The sequence below is a fragment of the Pezoporus wallicus genome, unplaced genomic scaffold (assembly GCF_028554395.1).
Source record: "Pezoporus wallicus isolate ANWC-B61680 ecotype Strahan unplaced genomic scaffold, APGP_CSIRO_Pwel_v1 contig_161, whole genome shotgun sequence".
Taxonomy (NCBI): domain Eukaryota; kingdom Metazoa; phylum Chordata; class Aves; order Psittaciformes; family Psittacidae; genus Pezoporus; species Pezoporus wallicus.
The window spans coordinates 5,998,450-6,017,416 of NW_026642654.1; the positions used below are offsets into that span (position 1 = coordinate 5,998,450).

The 18,967-nt window shown below is 46.7% G+C and overlaps 1 protein-coding gene across 1 annotated transcript in view; it reads right to left on the reverse strand.

The window, feature by feature from the left end:
* The window catches only part of KLF11 (KLF transcription factor 11), a 202,492-nt gene extending 185,824 nt beyond the window's left edge, over positions 1–16,668 (reverse strand). Inside the window, exon 1 of the mRNA XM_057431907.1 lies at positions 16,663–16,668. The gene's annotated coding sequence lies outside the window, so the exon portion shown is untranslated. The remainder of the gene's footprint in view (positions 1–16,662) is intronic.
* Positions 16,669–18,967: the final 2,299 nt, after the last annotated feature.

Consider the following 18,967-nt stretch of genomic DNA (forward strand, 5'->3'; position numbering starts at 1 on the left):
GCTCTCCCACCACCGGCTTCTCTTTTCCTGAGTCCAACTCTTCCTCCTCTGCCTTGCTGGGAAATGCTGCCTGGTCTCCTGCATCCTCCTGGGGCTCGGCGGGCGGCTGCCGGGGAATGCTCTCGGCCGTCGCGGGGCTCGGCTCGGCCGCGGGGCTGGGCTCCTCCGCCGCCTTATCCCGCTGCTCGGCAGCCGCTTCCTTCTGCTCCTCGACCGCCCCGGCCTCCTCCACCGGCAGCCGTCCCCTCGCAGCCTCCGGCCTCGCTCCCGCCGCCGCTTGCTCCCCGGGGCCGCTCTCCCGGGGCCGCTCCCCCTCAGCTCCCCGTGGCCTCACGAAGATGGAGAGTAGGGTGAGGGCCAGGACGGTGAAGAGCAGCCGGACGGCCAGGTACAAGTCCACGGCCACGTCCGTCCCGCCCTGCTGCTGGAGCCCACCCGTATTACAAGCCATTGCCATAAAGCACAGTGAGACAAGAACCTTAGCCCAGGCCCCACACTTGATAAACACTAACACAGCAAATACCGGCTCTACGTAAGTTACAACGGTCTGAAGCTGTGAGATCAAGAAGAACAACTCTGATACCCAATAAATCAGCATTGTGACGAATGACTATTAATCCAGTCAGATCTGTCGTTATCTCAACCCTTCGTGCCCCACGTTGGGCGCCAAAACGAACTGTCGTGGTTTAAACCCAGTCAGGTAATTCGTTCACTCCCCCCCCCCTTCTTTCCCTACCCCTACTCCCGGAGGGACGGAGAGGAGAATCGAAAAGAATGCAACTCCCACGGGTTGAGATAAGAACAGTTTAGTAACTAAGGTATAACACAAATCACTACTGCTACCACCAATGATAATAATGATAAAGGAAATAACAAGGGAACAGAATACAACACCTCAGCACCAACTGACCGATCACTCGCCCCCCAAGCCCGACCAAGCTCTGGCCGATACCTCCTTCAACCCTGCAGTCCCCCAGCCCCTTCTGGCTAACTCCCAGTTACATCCTGGGCATGACGTCCTGTGGTATGGAATACCTCTTTGGTCAGTTTGGGTCAGGTGTCCTGTCTCTGCTTCCTCCCGGCTTCCCCTCCCCCCTGGCAGAGCATGAGACTCACAAAGTCCTTGGCCAAACCAAAACATCATTGTTATCAGCTCTGTTCCCGAGCTGAAATCAAAACACAGCACTGCACCAGCTACCAAGAAGGAGAAAAATGACTGCTACTGCTGAACCCTTCCTCCTGTTTCAGCAATGGGATCTGGGAGAAATGATGATGTTGTGTGGGGTCTCCATCCACTCCACATCCAATGCTGTCAAAACCTCCTGCACATCCCTATCCTTCCACATCCATCCTCCACTGCAACCCACCAGCAACCAACATTTATGACAAGTGAACTCCTGCTTTCTTTTCTTCTTCTTCAACATGAAGCTGGTGATACTCCACTGAAAGGCAAATAGCCTTTCCCACCTCCACATCCAGGAGAGAGCTGACCTCCCTTAGAGTAGCACTCTGCAAACAAACCATGAGAGATGGGGAGAGAGCCCACTGTCCTATCAACCTGATCTCTTCCCGGGAGATGTAAGGCACCCAGCATCTTATAAAACTGGGCTTTATTGTCAGCAAATTGAGTTGTCCTGGAAGAAACTCTTTTTACTTGCATCTTAACTCTCACTACATCAGCAAAGCCCCTGAGATGCAAAAACATCATAAACTGCATCAAGCTTCATGGTGCCCGGGGCCATCACCTTCCCAGCCCATGCTGCACCTAAGCCACAACCTCCACTTTCCTTTCTGATTCCTCCTTGGTTTTCAGTCAGCCACCAGTCCCGTGCTTCATTTTCAGGCAACCAAAGACCTTCCCCAGGTGGAGGTGAGGGAAAGGCACCTCTGGTCTCAAGATGGGGAAGCCTCTCTCATGGGAAAGAGGAATAGATGGATTCACACCAGGTATGTTAATACTCTGACCACATTCTCGATGGGGAAGTTAATGAGTGCAAGGACTCATAGTCCAAAAGATGCTGTACCATAAGATAGCTGGATCACTATGTGGGGAGAAAAGGTGTCAGAGAACAGCTGAGGCAGCCTGATGTGACCAGCTAAAGACATCTGAAAGGCTGATGTTTTATTCCATATCTATATTGATGTGTTGTTGCCTGCCTTTATTTCTGTGCTGCCAGTCAAAATCAAAATGCCATTTATTTCCTATGGAATCAGCACTCGTTGGAGCACTGGCACCACCACAGGCAGCAAGCATCTGGCCAAGGAGGGTTTGCTGAAGGATGCTGTCCTGGTACGCTGCTGTGGCAGGTACAAGTTTCCTAGCTGGAGAAAACCAAGGGAGCATTTGCTTTGTGCTGCAGAGATGCCCCCGGCACAGGGAAACGTGGATGAGCCTGCACATCTTCCATTCACATGTTGCCTTCCTGCAGCTCCTCAGGAAAGAGGAAAGCTGAAGGCAAAGACTCTTCTGCCTTTACATTCTTTGCTATTGAGAGAGACAGAGCACCTCTGATGCCAAAGCTCTGTGGATGTTGCTGTACACCTCCTGCTGCTCCTGCTCCAGGTATCAGGGAGGAGAAAGGACAGAAGTGTCTGCTCCCTCCCAGCCACTGCACCATGGCTCCTCTTGTGCTTGGAAAGCACTGGGGACTGTGCTTGGGAAGCGCCTGTTGGGACCCATGTCTTTCTTGCCTCTTGATTAAGACTGCAATGGGAGAATTAAATGAAGCAAGGGATCCTCTAAAGCATTTGTGTTACATTTTGTCCTGCTGTATCTTATGAATCACACGTTTTGCGACAGGAGTTAGCTTGCCGGATTGATTTTCCAAATAATTATGCATGATACGCTCCCTCAGCCAGCCCTCCCGTGACTCACCAGCAGGTAAAGCTTTGAATAGGGAAAAAAAAATATTCCTCAGGCACGTTTCCATGGGCTCTGTGCAGCCACCAAACAAACATCAAGTCTAGCCTCTTTGTACTGCCGTCTGGCTGCCGAATCCCACATCAGATGCAATGGAAGGGGTTTTGTGCAGAAGATGCTCCTGCTCCTGCTTTGGAGAGAAGCAGAGATTTCAGCAGTTTTGGCGCTATCTCCCATTCTTTGCTTTTCTTTGTTGTTATGAGCCACAGGTCTACCTAAAAGACCCGCAGAATCTTTCTTCAGGGTGGGGCACGTACCACGATGGCCTTGCCAATAAAGAGCATCAGGAATGGTGACTCTCTTGCCCTGTGTCCCTCCCCATCTGCGACTAGGGGGCCAGGAGGAGCCAAGATCCTCGTGAGTGCTGGGGAAGCCCCAGCCATGCTGCTGGAGACAGGAGACAGGCATTTGTGTGGCTGCATTTGCAAAGCAAGCTTGTGTGTGTCAGGGGAGTTCACACCCAGTCTTTCGTTTTCAGAGAGTAAGGTTTAGGGCAGTGGGGTTAAGGTTTAATTAAGCAGTGCCTCAGAGAGGAATGTCCCACCTAGAAGCTTGCACTCAGAGGTGGTTTCACAGGAGCCCGAGCACATGATCTCCTTTTAAGCATCTTAATTTTGCATGGCTAATGGACATGATATTGCACAGAAAAACAGAGCGAGGAATTGCAGCATAAACCATTTGTGGTGGCTGCTGCAAAAGGGGATGGCGGAGGCTCAGGCACCCAGAGCCAGCAGGCAGCATCCTGCCTGGGGCCATGGAACCTGCTGGCCTCTCCATCCCCCATCTCTTCTTGTGGGGTTTATGCCACCATGGGGTAAGATTGGGGCTGTAAAGCCCCAGGCTCTAAAGCCACCAAATGCTCAGGCACATCCCCTGTCTGCCCTGTGTTCTCATTGCCCACCAGACCCCAGGTGGCTTCGGTAGCACCTCCCGTATGCCAAGTGCTAGAGAAAGTGACTGTCAGGTCTGGTGGCTGAACCAGGAGGACCTACAGGTAGAGTGGCAGATTTCCATAGGAAACCAGAATGACAAATTGTTAGGAAAGAGAACAAGCCAACGCAAGTCATTCTCCTTCATTCAGGAACGGTACACAGCCACACAATGATGATAGGGCCAAGCCTCTCCAAGTTGTTTGGGTGTATAAATCCCTTTTCCTATTAATGGGAGCAAAGTGTCTGATGGCTTTGAAAATCTGGGCTCCCGTGCCTCTGGCTACAAGACTCACTCCCTCAACTGCCAGGAAAATCCAGTGCAGAGACCCAAATGTGAGAGAGTCAGGAGCAAACTGAGAGACAGGAGACTTGGGGGAAAATGTGGGACTTGAAAGAAAAAAACCTGTTCAATTTATATTATTTCTGGTGTGGGAAGCTGGATACTTGAAGAAGAAACATAGAAGAAACACTCTTGTACATTAATTTAGCTCAGGGTGAAGCAAGGTTAGAGAGATGTTTAAGATGACATTTCTTCTGTTATTCTCAGCTCTTCAAAATGCTTTCTGTAACTGGAATATTTCAAGTGAAGGCCTTTTATTTAAAAAATGAATGGTATTAAGCAATTAAAATGCTTACAGACTCTAGGCTTCAGTACTGTGGGCCTCATTTAATGCTGGTCTTGACTGCAGTGTTGTGTTAGCAGCCTTGCAGAGACTGTGAAGAGAGAGAACAAATGTTCATTTTTCAAGCCTTTGCTCTATTCTGTTAAAGCACTGTTGATGTCCCATCACTGAGCCATAGGATCCAGCCTTCTTTCTATCTTAAAAGACAGCTAAATGGCTGCTTTGAATTTTCAGCGTTTTATTTTTCCTCAAGTTAGGAATACGTTAGTGACCAACACATGGGTAAGTACTTCAGCACGTAGTGATGACCCCTCTCATCATTTGAAAGTGAAAATTGGTACTCTGTAAATGTATCCATCAGGTCCTTTGCTGTGCTAACTGCATAAAACATTAATCACCCTTAAAGAATGAAAAAGAAATAATTCTGATAAGTGCTATAACTGCTGGAATTATTTGCATTTCCCAAATTTGGTGGGTTTTTTGAAAAATATTTTCCCCCCTTAAGCCTTCAAAAAATGCAGAAATTCCTATCTCTAGGCAGTATTTCCCTGTCAGACCCCTGGAATCATGTATTTATGACATCTGCCAGGCGTGATGTCCTTAGCACCAATTGCCCAAAACTAACCCTGCTCATGAAGCCAGGGGAGTATTTCATCCAGTTACCTTCCCCCCTCATCTCCTTTCTCCACAGCCTTGACAGCACCCCTGTCCTCTTCACCACCATCCCTGGGATCCCTTTGGGAAGAGATGTGTCAGTGTGGGGTGCTGCCTGTCCTCCTGCCAGGAAATCCAGCTGGAAAGCAGGATCCTCAGCCCTGCTGAGAAATGCCATGTTGCATGAGAGGGTTAAAAGGGGCTTGCTCCCTCCAACCAACTGTACTACAGGCTTTTTGGATAAAAAACAGTCACCCTGTGGAGCTATTTTGCAGAATCTTAGTGGAAGAGACTGTATTGCAGTGAATACTGTGCCTTCCCCAGAAAAAGAAGGGAAAATCATCCTCGTTTCCATGGATACCATGTAATGGGAAACGAAAATGAAGCTGAAGCCTCCCTTTCTGATATGGCTCACTGAGCCTCCCCGTGTCCTCATGCACAGGGAAAGGACAAACAGCTCCTGTAGGATCCCATGCCACAGCCTCAGCCATGCATGTTGAGCCTCAGAAGATCACCATGAAAAAATCCACATTTGTGGCTGAGGAGGACTGGAAACTTCGTCATGGCATCATCTCCTCATGGAAACCACAAGGGCCAGATGCTGAGCAGTGCAGGGCTCAGCTTTTTCCCCTCCAGATTAAATCTGGCCAAGTATGTATTTTATATATGACCTTGGCAAGCAGTTTGATCAAACAGATTTTTATTTCATCTACCTATAAATGTCAGAATTATGTGGCATATTAAAAATCCCTCACAATAAACGTAAAACAACAGATAAGAATTTGTGGGCATCACATAACTAGTGATAGTCCCTCTGTTGCCAGTGACATAAATCTCCAGCCTTAGAGCTGTGTGCTATCCGTCATGGTGGCATCAGCTGCGGTGAATCACATCTCCCATTACATTGCTTCAGGCACGACCATGTGCTTTTGCTTCGTACCCCTGATGCTGCTACTGCAGCGGGTGGGAGGAAGATCAGACTGGCCCTAAAGCACTTGTGAGTGATGTGCTGGGTCCTGAGCTTCTCCTTCCATCAGAGATGCAAAAATCAGGCTCCTTGCCCACAGAAAAAGAGCAGTGTTCAGTGTTCTCCTCGTTACACACCTTTGCACTTGCTCGATTGTACTTCCCAAGCATGACCCACTGGCCAAGCCAGAGTTTCTGCTCCAAGCCTGGCAGCTCACCCTAGGGCTCTGCAGTCTCGGTGCTTCAGCCTGGGATCCCTTGGGAAATGGGAAGCCCAACAGAGACCAGACTCACAATACAACCATTACACCAATCCTTTACCCCAGCAGAAGACCTGGACTTGCCGGAGATTAAAACAATGAGCAGAAGTCAGCGTGAGGGACGGAAACCAAGAGATAACTGAATATTCAAGATAGCATCAATATAAAGTGTGGCTTGCCAAGATTTTCCTTCAATATTATCTACTGTCATTTACTAATTGTATGTACACACGCGCGTGCATGAGACACAAGGTGGTGGGATGCAAAGTTTTCCTGGCATGGGCTTTGAGAGATGCATTACGCACGGAGGGAAGAGGCGCAAGTAAGCTGTTCGGATCATCCCTCATGAATGCCAATAAAATCTTAATACCATGCCATTAAGCATTTACAATGCACCATCTGGACTGCAGAAAAACTAATTTGGGAATGTTTTAAACACAGCAGTTTATAAACTCTGGTGCATTAGTTACCTAGTTACCTGGAGGGCATTTTGCAGGATTCAGAGAGAAATGGTAAAAGGCCCACAGAACGCTGCAAAACAAACTGCATCTTCAGCTGTCCAGTTTTCAAGTCCTCCACCACAGGCTCTTGGGAAGCCCCTAAAGGCACTGGAAAGCCACAGATTGTCCCATTCCCAGTGGACAGGAGCTCCTTTTCCACCTAAACACTGGGATTCTATTTTTTAGTATATATTTAGCTGATGTTGGCTAAATTTCCCTGACCAGCAGCTCCTGAATCCTGATGGCAGAGAGGAGGAGGAAGCAGTGGGCAGGGTCTATGAAACCAGCGTCTCTTTGAGCTGATTTGAGGCTTGGCAGGCTCTTGTGAGGTGCTGGCTGCAGGACAGTGCTGTGATTGGGGTTATTTACTCTTCCCCTGCCTCTGCAGTGGATCCTAATCACTGTGCATGCACAATGGGTCACCCTCAGCTAAAACTTGGGCCTGGAAGGAGACTTTCCACACAGGTGACCAGCCCATGTAAATTGGATCTGTTCTTCCAACCAGAAAACAGGCATCTTCCTTTTTCCCTCTGAGCATAAGGAGCACTGCAAGGAGCCCCATCGCACTGCTTCTCTCCAGATCCAGGCAGGCAGGACCCTGCTCTGCTTTTGTAATCAGAAAAGGTCTTGTTAATTCACCTGATCTACCTCTGCTCTGGCCAAGTAGCCTTATACCATCATTGGGTCTTTGTCTGCAGCTGGTTTTAATACCTAAAGGCATTTGGCTGATCTTTCTGCTGGCTTGGACAGATTGTTACTTTAATAAGACCTGCAATTTTATGGACCCTTCCCCTCCCAGTCATGACCATTAACACCTGCAGAGTTCTAACTGCGCGCACACACACTCACACATCTTCTGAAAGAAACCCTGAAAATATGGAATGCACATATAAAATTGCCATGCCTCCAGAGGCAAAGTGTTTATTTTCACTTATTAAATGGGTTTACTAACCAGTAACATTTTGAGGAATGGTTTCTTCTATTTGAGTTTAGCAAAGTTTTCTGCGTATTTTCACAGAAGTAGAAATATTTTAACGAAGCAGAAATAGTTGCCCAGATAAAATGTTCCGCCTTTCTCTTTTCCCAGCTTCTTCACAACGGCATTATTTACCTTTTTTACACTTCATACCTAAGGAAACTCACATCTGGCTTTAGCTGAGGAAGGCTTGGGAGTTTTATCCAGTTCTGAGCTGTTGTTTTGTGCTGACCTTTCCTTGAAAAGGCTCAGCACCTCCCTTCCACCTCGGAGACTAGTTTCATCTTATAGGACTAAAAAAACACCACAAGGTGCTCAGCTGCTGTCAATGCCACATGAGGTGTCCTCCTTGGCACATTGGTGTGAGGGGCTGGTGGGTCTGGGTTTCAGGGCAGCATCCTGCACACCCACATAGCCAGGAAAAAGCATAAAACAGCTAGGAAAGATGGTTGCTCAAGGTATGTACAAAAACAGCAATGAGAGTCAATAAGCTGTCTCTTATTAGATCTGCTCCCATCCTAGAGCTATGATTAAATCATGGATAAGTCAAAACCACCTCCTCATGAGATGTAATGTCAGGCTTTGTCTGTGGATTCATTTTTTACCTGCACAGACACTGATCCCGTTGGCTGGGCCCACAGGAGGATGTTCAGCACCCCAGCTTGGAGAGAACTGGGGACAACTCCTGTCACAAGGGCTGGGTGGGAACACCACGAGAGACTTCCAACACAACAAGCCAGAAATTTCATGGCAGTATCCAGGGTTTGAGCACCTACCCCAGACTGTGAAGTTCTCTTTAAGAAAGGAGATGCAGCTTTATCGTTTTAATGATGACAAAGGTATCCCCCCGCTTTCCTCTTCCCTAAACTCCCATAGGTCCCTCCAGCTATTTTCTGCCTGGCCCAAAACACACCCACACGTGCACTTGCTCCCTACCCAGCACCAGTCACAGCCCAGTGGGTGCATCTCTGAGATTTCCACATCTGAACATTTATAAGGGTCTCCCTGGTGCTTGCCCTACTTTCCCTTCCTCTTGGAAGTTGTGGAAGCAGAAGCAGAAGCAAGAAACATTCAGTTAACATTCCTAACCATAATACCCTAACAAGGGTCATCAGCTGGAGAATGAGATGCTTCCTGAACCAGTAGCTGCAGGCTACTGGGGAGAGCAATCTTTGAATTCTCCTCAGTGGCAAATGATGCTTGTCCTCAGCTAGTGAGGGCTGAGGCGCAGGGTCTCCCCTGCCCCGAGACTTGCTGCAGCCCATGGCCATGGGATGTCCTGCAGGCTCTTGTTCCCCAGGCCTGCAAAAACCATCCTGCAGATGATAACTACACAAGAAGACGTGGAAAAACATCACTCAGAATGTATGCCCAAAAGGGAAGCTGCAAGGGAGCAAAGGGAAGTGTTTTCTAACCAGCATTGGTTCATTCTTTCCTACACTGGCAAAAGGATGGAGAATAATTCTCTTTCTCTCTGTTTGAAGAAGTTCTACTTTTAGATATATTGTGATGGTGCTCTCCCCCTCCAAACTCCCATCTTTTGCTGAGACAAGGTAGGTGTAAATACCTTTTTCACAGCTGAGGCTTTCCAGTGACACCCAGGGATGGTCTAACCTTGCCCAGCCTGGGCTTGTCTACACAAGGACCTCTGCTGCCTTCACTACACCAGTGCACTGGCAAGCATTTATTCTCCAATCATGGACATGCCTCCCCCAGTACAAAGGTACCCAAATAAAATGGTAAGATACAGAAAGGGGAAGAGCTACACTGAAATAAATTACGTCTATGTTTTATGCATCAGATGCGTGGAGGAGCCCTCAGCTTTTGTGATAGCTGGAAGAACTTGGAATACAAAGTGGTTCATGGTGAGACCCCCATACACCAGCATTCCTTAGCTTGCCCCTGCCTTTGAGCCACTCTGCCAGTGGTGGGAGACATAAAACCATTGTGCCTGCACTCAGACTGCTCTCCTGCTCCCATCCTTGGAATGGAAGTCTCTGTTTCACATCCACCCTGCTCTGGTGATAGCCCTCCTCTGCTTTCATCACCTGGGACCAGAGGTGTCATAAGCCTTCAGGGTCAAGTAAATGGCTTAGGAGATGCTGGAGAAACACCTGACCAAGGCTGCAATGTTCAGAGAGTGACCTTGCAAACCGAGGCATGAGATGGATCAAAATTTCCAGTACAGAAAGTGCTTCCTCAGTCTGTGGTTTGTTTTTTTCTGGATGTGTCAATTCTGCCTTGGGAACGTGGAAGGTCTAGGGCAGAGCATTAGCACATTGTCAGCCTAATCACACAATAAAACCTGCCACAGCACAGCCAGAATAACCATTTATGGAGTGAGCTGATGCTGAAAAAAGTGTTGTTTACAGCTTAGCATCTCCTCTGCCTGAAAATCACCCAAGGAGAGGAAGGAACTGGGAAAGGATTCATTCAGTGATCTAATGTTTAAATAAGAGTGTGATGTGGGTATTTCTGTCTTCACTCTGGAGGATTTGGGATTTGATTCCTCTAACTCCCTGCAGCCACTGCTAGGGGATGAGCACATAGGCTGCACTGAGCCCCCAAGCGTCCCCTGACATGGGTGCTAGCAGATGGGAAAAAACCTATGGGAATGAGCTGCCATCACACTTACAGTGGTAGTGGAGAGGGGGAGAGGTAAAAAAAACATTTCAGCAGGATCATTTTATTAGCAACTAGATAAGGGATGTGAATTCATCCTGTTGAGGGCCTTAGGATGAGCGAGGAGCAGGTCCTGATTTTCACCTCTATTTCCAGACGTCTGTAAATCCATGGACCCCTGGTCTGCAGCAGGGTGGTGGCAGGATCACACCAACGTGTGATACAGCTCTGTTGGCAGAAACGTGCTACCAGTCTGGATTTTACCTTCATTTAACCTTTATTTTGTAGATGGCAGTTTCAGCAACCTCTAGTTAAATCCCGGCAAATCACCAGCTAAATCAATAGTCAAATAAATCATCTCCTTCAGTTAGTTGAAGGAAATTGGTACCTTCTTCCAATTACTAGAGCTAATGCTGTTTAGCTTCTGTATGGAGAAACATTCCCCATTTTCCAAATAAATTGCACATTCGGGCTAATGAACCCTCTCATAACCTTTGCAAGGTAAATAATTGTGATCACCATGGAGTAACAGGGAACACATAAAGGCAAAAAAAATTATAATTAGGAATCATGGTTGTTGAAATAAGACTGCTGGGGGTACCTGTGCCATCAGCAGTGCCATGCCCTTCCCAGAATAATCCCATATAGGTGCCCAACTCCACTATAGATATATCTACCCAAGCACAAATGCTTGTTCCTCAGCAGGCCATTTACATTTAACATGCCCGTGCGCATCCTTGAGGCTGCATCTACACCAGGACACTGACAGCCCCGTGGACTGGTGGTCTAAGGAATACTTAGAGCTATTGCAAATGGCATGGAGGACCATGCCACCCCTCAGTGCAGTGGTGACCCAAAATGTTCAGCCACGCTGAGCCCAACTTTTGCCTGTCCAGCTGTTGCAAAGCAGTCTGCACAATATTAAATGAGATATTGATGCTATGATTAGTGTATGCTTTGCACTTCTTTTAGGCTATGAAAACAGTCACTTTATAAATCTGGCCCTGGATTTATCTGCTTTCCTATTTATTGTGCAGCCTGCTGTGTCATTTCCCTTCCACGTACAGTGGCTGGAATATATTATTTCAAAAGTATTTTTCCTTAAAAAAAATTTCAATGACAAAGGCAAGAGCGAGAGCAAGCGTGGTCTTGGGAGTTTTCAGCCACAGTGTCTGCTCTAACACACGGCCTGGCTGCCAAAATGCCAGCTTCCGATCTGGACCCATTACGGTCACCCAAGCAATTTCACCTACAAAATGTGATGAAATTGTTATGGACAAAGTACAGCCTGTATCTATCTACCATTTCCTATTCTCTGTATCAGTGCCACCGGCCACGTGAGTCCATTTTCCCCATCTGGCCAGCTCCTGGCACATAGGTGGTGTATTGCAAAGACACTGCTCACCAAAGGAGATGGCAGCAAATGGGTGTACCATACCATCAGCCATTACTTTCTGTCCTTCCTGCTGGTCTCCTCCTTGCCCTCCCTTTAAACCTCCAGCAACAGGCTGGAGGATGTCCACAGCCTTTGGCACCAGGGGAGAGTTATTCTGGGCACCTCCTGACACCATTTTCTACAAAGATCGGTACCAACATCAAAACCTGCCCAACTTTTTCCCATCTTCCTCAAAATAGAGCAGGGTTACTCAAATGAGCTTATTCCAAAAGTCTTCAGAAGAGCCAAATTAGCATCATATACGTGAAGAAACATTGCTGTATGGGAAAGTGTCAACAGAATGATATAAGCTTTTTGAGCTGCCTCACAGAACTCTTCAGTAGGGAATTCTAAAGTTTTGCTGCCTTTCTAAAGACTTTTCTATGGAGAACATCAGCAGGGTGTTTTGTTGAATCACTATGAAAGTATGTAACAAAAATACCGAGAAGCAATTCAACAGAGGACAGAGTGCATAATTTGGCATGATCCAGACTGGGACAATACAGCCATTTAGCATAGTAGGAGACAGGAGCAGACCCAGGTCTCCCTCCAGTTCTGCTGAGGAGTGGTGAAAGTAGGCACCAAAGAGAAGAGATTCAGTTTACTAATTGTGAAAAGTTATTTAACAGTATGGCTTCTTTGGAACTCTCTGGGAGCACCAAAGCATCAACACGCTCCCTGCCACACCACTGCTCTTCCTTGGCAAGATGGCCTTTGACAGCAGACAAACAGCAGACTTCATGTCCACCTATGGCTTTGTTCTCAGAGAGGGTTCCTGAGCTCAGAAAAGCATTGGCTGATGTGGGCTTCATGAGGGGATCTCCTAGACTATGGATGCTGCATTGAGCTGAAGGCACAAGCCTCCCCACCCTGTCATGTATGGACTACCAGTGAGAGCCCACAATATCGTTTCTCGCAGAGATAGACATGCACATAATATCTTTCAAAGCACATCTGACCGCAAGGACCAGCCTGAGAGCAGCTCTGGAATGGGTGATTTATGAAACCCCCATAGGGACAGCGAGTATTTAAGAAACAGAAAGCTAAAAGCCATTATCTATGCTCCTAATGCCTTTACTTAGTAGGCAGTTTCCCTTCTTCCGATGCTATTAGCTTCCAGGTAACACTGAGAGTATGAGACCTTTTTCATGTGGGGTAATCAATCAGAATACTCGAATAAGCCTGTGAGAGCACACAAAGCATAAGAAAAAATAACCCCTCCCACACACACATCCCTGCTTTCTCTTTGCCCAGGAGGAAATGCCAGCTTGGATCCGAGGGCAGATTCAGTTGTTATAACTAAAAGTCTTTTCATGAGTAAACTAATATTTTTCTTCTTCTGTTTTTGACTTTACTGCTTTGCATTACATTGTGCATTTTAATGCAGAAACTACCTTTACTAGCTTTTTGATAGCAGCCTGCATTGTGGCAGCTGTTAGGTGGGGGATTTTGAGTCATGAGTATTCCTTCAACAGCATCCATCTCTGCAGCCTTTGGTTTCCCCAGTGAGTTCACCAGGAGTGAAACTGTCACAGCACACCAATCCCAGCACAGTGTTAGTCAGAGGAAACACAGCTCTCCTGCAAAAGACTTAAATGTTTTGCTCTGGGATTTGCACAAGTGATTTTCTGTGGCGCTATTCACTTGTCCTCTGCAGGCTTTGCAGTTCACCCATGGGGAAGTGTTTGCAGTGGTGAGATTGTCCACGCTTGGCCCTGCACCATTCTTACCCCAGGGCATGGTGCTCAGCCGCAGGTTGTGTTGCACATGGCCATACCCAGAAGTATCTGCTTTTGATCCCAGGCAACAAAATCTAAAGTGCAAGTAACCCCTGTGAGACAAATAAAAACTGGTTGCAGGAAGATAGATAATTTACTAACCAGCACGGTGGTGGTTTTACATTAATAAGTAACAGCACATTAGCTGGTGGAGGAACTCTCTTCTACTTTAATGGAATAATATTGGTGTTTTAATAGGCAGAAAGCCCCACTTACCCAGGGAGGCTACAGGTGAGGCTCCCTGCTTTCCCTCAGCTCAGAAGTAGTTTCTTCCTGAGCTCAGTGGGAAGACATCACTGTGGCATGAAAACACAAACACTGCTGAAGTTACACCTGAAAACTTGTACATCCTTTTGTGCTATGGATCCTTGTAGCTGTAGCTTGCTGAAAGACAGAGTGTCACTGTGCATGTGGAGGGCAAGGGGATGCCAAAACCTCACCTGCACACTTTAGGGCTGTTGTCAGAAAAACTTGAAGAAACTGCAAGCTAGCATCATCTGACACCAGCAGTGCTGGCTAGAAAGCTGGATTTGACACGTAGCCTTACCAAAGCACTTGCAAGCACGGTTTGGCATCCTCACAAGCAGTGCTGAACATTTCTATGGGACACATGGACAAAATTATGAATGGACAGAGCTTTCCACAGAACGCTAGCTGGGATGGACAAAGCCCCTGTGGAACCCAGTTGCCCACACAGCTCTCTGTAGGGTTTGTGTTTATGCCTACATCAGTGGCACCCAATGGTACATGTGTGAGGACACACACAAGACACCAACCTCACCATTTCAGCCCACAGAAAACACCAAAAAAAAAAGTAAATTTTAAATTACTATCTGGGCCCTGATTTCCAAGAGGAAAAATGCCACTTTTCAGGCTAAAGGGCTTGGAAAATGAGGGTGGTTTATCAAGGCAGTCCTTTTTCATGAGGCTCTGAAGAGAATTATAAAAATCTTGAGTCTTAATTCATGTTTTAATAATCAGCATTTAATGATCATGTTTAATGATCACTGGGATTAAAAGGCTAACTGAAAATCAAGAATTTTGCAGAAAAGTTATAGTATGTGGCTGAACAATCTGGTTCCACTGTTCTGCACCATTTCTTGGGAGAGCAGTAAATATTAACACAAAAAACCTGGTGGTTTAGTTCAATTTTATGTCTCAGACCAGACCACTAATTTTAATACCTACGTTTATGAATACTATATCCCCTAAATGAAACATCTAAAAATAAAAGGATAGCTAACAGAAATTTTGTAAAACCAAGACTATAAGAGGAAATTACTTTTTTTGAATACTAAAATGTGTAATTGATGCTTCACCCACTGGTGGAAGATGCTACAAAGGGGAGGCAGGAAGGAGCTGTTCCTTCCCCAGCTTACCCCCACAGCATAACCAGGTTTTGCCAGTGACAGATGTCGCTTACACAGACACACTTTTGTAATTCATATAATGCACAATGGCAAAGAGATAATGCACAGCTGCTTGGTAAGCTGAGATCTATCCTCCCTCTTCAACATGTCATGTCAGCTCACAGGTACAGCAGCACTCCTGAGGTCACTGTGCGGTGTGATGTTGGGAGGACTGGCAGAGCCTTCTGAGGATAAGTGTTATTAAAATTACATCTGATCTGCAATCTGTGCATCCAGAACTGAATCCAAACTTGCCAAGGGTTCAAGGATGCTCAGACCTGAGGTTTAGGTTCAGGCACGTCTCTGGAGACCTTATAAACTCATTTACTCTGCAAAGAGAAAAACAGGAAGCAGAGACCATGTCAGCCCCCGGGGCCTTTCCTCCAGCTGAGCTGGCATGGTCCGGGAGAGATTATTTCTGTTGCAGGCAGAAACAGTAGGAACTTTTCTTTGCCTTTTAGTTACGGCTTTGTCCACGGAGTATTAACCCCCTGACAGGAGGCAGTGCCTGCTATCAGCCTGTTCCTGAGACAAGCTGATCCTGAGCTGGATCAGTGGTGTCTCAGGCTCATTGTCACTCTGAAGCAGCCTGCTTGGAGCATCTTTCATGCACTGAGGTTACCACCTGTGCTAAGCAAAAAACTGAATGTTTTTTAAGAGGAGATCTGGGTCTTGGTTTTCCCTGTTGCTGGCTCTTGTGTCTTAGCTTCCAGATGGCTTTCATGTTCAGGTGGTTGGGGTTTAACAGCAGGAAAACTCACAAAATAAGACAGCAAAGTGCTTTTTGAAAGTGAATTTGTAAAATCCATTCATTTATCAAAATTGCATGTGAAGTCTGGAAACCAAAGCACACAAATTGGGTAGCTAATCAGCAAAGCTGTAATTGCATCAGGCAGCTGAGTCACGAGATAAAGTGGGAGAATTGGGGATGAACAGCAAGAAAATCCACATTCTTGGCTTGGAGAGACGCAGAGCATTTCTGGTTCCCTCCCTGGCTGCTGTGAAGGCTTTGCAAGTAAATAATCAGCATGAATACTCTATGCATTTCATGTACACTACTCACGTAGAATAGTTTTAATGTGGAGAGGGTTTAAGAGACTTTGAGAAAAACTGCTTAGAGCAGTTCACAACAATTGCTAGGTATTAATGTCACATTTGCAAGTCCTTGTGTTTCCCTGATTTTAGCAGAACAACATTTTCTGCTTATTAAGGGTTTATCTTCTTGCTGTAGCTGTAAAAATACCAAGGACAGACGTTAAACTGCAGGTAAGGATGCCGCTGTGCTAGGGAATGGCCTTGCACCAAATGTAATTGAGTCAAACCCTTTGGAAAGCCAGGAGGCTGAAATTTTGTCATTCATTCAATCTGCTTAACAAGGATTGGTGCATACAATCAGGGAAAAGCAGAGGTGATTCATGGGCTATATACTGGCCAGAACAGAAGTAAATGTGCTGATGCATTTTACAATCAGTAGTTCAACCAAGCCTAATTTCAGAATTGTTCACACCACTATGGTGTTTTTATTCTTGCCCTGCTTTTGAGATATCAGACAGAGGATTTAGTTCTTCTCCTGCTCTCTTCAGATAATACAGCAGGCACTTTTCATAATAGCTCATCTGCTAGATTTCCAGTGTGACCACCTCCGTGTATGCAGAGCCCCATGTGTTCTACAGTTTCACAATATCAGGATTACATGTTTCCAAGAACCCTTCTTCAAACGTGCAATTTGAAGCAATGACTGTAACATTATTCTGTGTGTCTGAGCTGGTTAGCGGCCTGTGCTTTCCTGACAACCTGCTCAAAGAAAATTAAAATCTTGGTAGGAAAAGAAAGCTAAATCCTCTGTAAGGAACTGGAGAGAGAGCTTAATGGGTGACAGAAGGGCTGTGGCTGTTGTCTACCTAGAATTTAATAAAACCTTTGCCATTGTTTCCCACAGCATTCTCCTTGAGAAACTGGCTGCTCATGGCTTCTATGGGTGAACTCTTCACTGGGTAAAAACATGCCTGTATGGCAGAGCCCGAAGAGTTGTGGTGAATGGAGTTAAATCCAGTTGGTGGCTGGTCACAAGTGAGGTTTCCCAGGGCTCAGTACTGGGGCCAGTCCTGTTTAATATCTTTATCAGTGATCTGGATGAGGGAACCGAGTGCTCCCGCAGTAAGTTTGCAGTGACAGCAAGTTGGGTGGGAGCGTTGATCTGCTGGAGGGGTCTGCAGAGGGATCTGGACAGGCTGGATTGACGGGCTGTGGGCAGCTGTATAAAGTTCAACAAAGCAAAACACCAGGTACTGCACTGGGGCCACAACAACCCCATGCAATGCTACAGGCCTGGGGAAGAGTGGCTGGAAAGCTGCTCAGTGGAAAAGGACCTGGGGGTGCTGACTGACAGCTGTACATGAGCCAGCTTGTGCCCAGGCAGCCAAGAAGGCCAACAGCATCCTGGCCTGTATCAGAAATTGTGCAGCCAGCAGGGCCAAGGCAGTGATCATCCCCCTTTATTGGGATGATACAGTCTGCTCTGACCCCCAGCACCCCACTGCATGCACACATGTGTGCACACATCCCCATGCCCCAGTCAAGGGGTGGCATCATGAGGTGTGAGTGCAAAGCACGGAGTGCAGCCACCTCTTGGAGAGTGTTGGGTCCTAAACGGTTGTCCTGTGCTCACCACCAAAATCAACTGTGCTGTGATTCTCTGATGTCTCATATGAGAGAAATTTGCATCGTGGTCTCTTCTTCATGGTAGATATTCACTCCCTTTTGGCTGCACTTATCTTTCAAAGTATCAGAGCTAGCAACCCAACAGATCACAACTGTCAGTGCATGAGTGAGGGTTTAAGGCAGACTAACCCAAATCTCCTCTGCAAACCATCCTACCCCAGAATTTTTGTCTTGGAATGTGGCCTCGCCCCTTTCAGGCTTATTTGCCAGGAATTCCTGAGAAAGACTTGTGCTGCTGCGACATGCCTGGCAAATCCCATATTTGTTCACATTAGGATGTCAATCACTAAAGTATGGAAAACTGAACCTAAGCTAGAAGTAATTCCGCAGCATGCTTAACAACTTTTATTTTTGGAGAAGCAGCACAGCAGGGTCTTTGCTTGTCCCTTCCACCCTGCACCTCAAGAATTCCTGATTATGGAACAGTTATTTTTTTTCAGTTTACAGGGTTTTTAAACCCCTTTCATTACTGGATGGACTGTGGTGTCCCACAGGACATGGATCCAATGGTTTCCCAGAGCAGTTACGAAGATCTTGCAATAGGGCTGCCAGCAGAATAATAGCTTCCTGGGGAATGTCCCAGGCTAGCTGAGAGTTTATGGGTGGAGGTTACCTTAATATCTACAGCTTTCGAGATAATTTCTGCATGAAGATCCCAATTCATGTTTGTTCTTAAAAATGCAATGTGTAAATTTGATGAAATTTCACAGGGTTAAACCAGCGTAGCCTGCTGAAATCAACGAGGATATCTGGATTCTCAGCATGAGGACTGGCTGCATCCTTGCTTGGTCCACAAAACTTCCCAGTTCAAGCAATGGGGCTTACTTGGTTTTACTGTCTTGGAACCAAACTTACATAATGTTTTAAGCAATTACCTTGGCATGAAATGCAGGAGTGAGCTAATGTTACAGATGAGGCAGTGCCAGGCTAGTGGAGGGACAGGCTGTCCTACAGGAGTCCAAAGGGGACAAGCCTCAAGGAAGGGTTCTGTGGATGATCAAGGGGGGAAGGCCTGGCCAGCATGAGGAAAATAAGCTTCATTTAGCCTAGTAATCTGGGGGAAGAGTGGGGATGGTAGTGATCTCCATTAACACAGCAAACATTAGAGACAAAGATGATGGTTAAGCAAAGAGCACTGGCGTCAACAGTTGTGCTGGAATATCAGATGGGC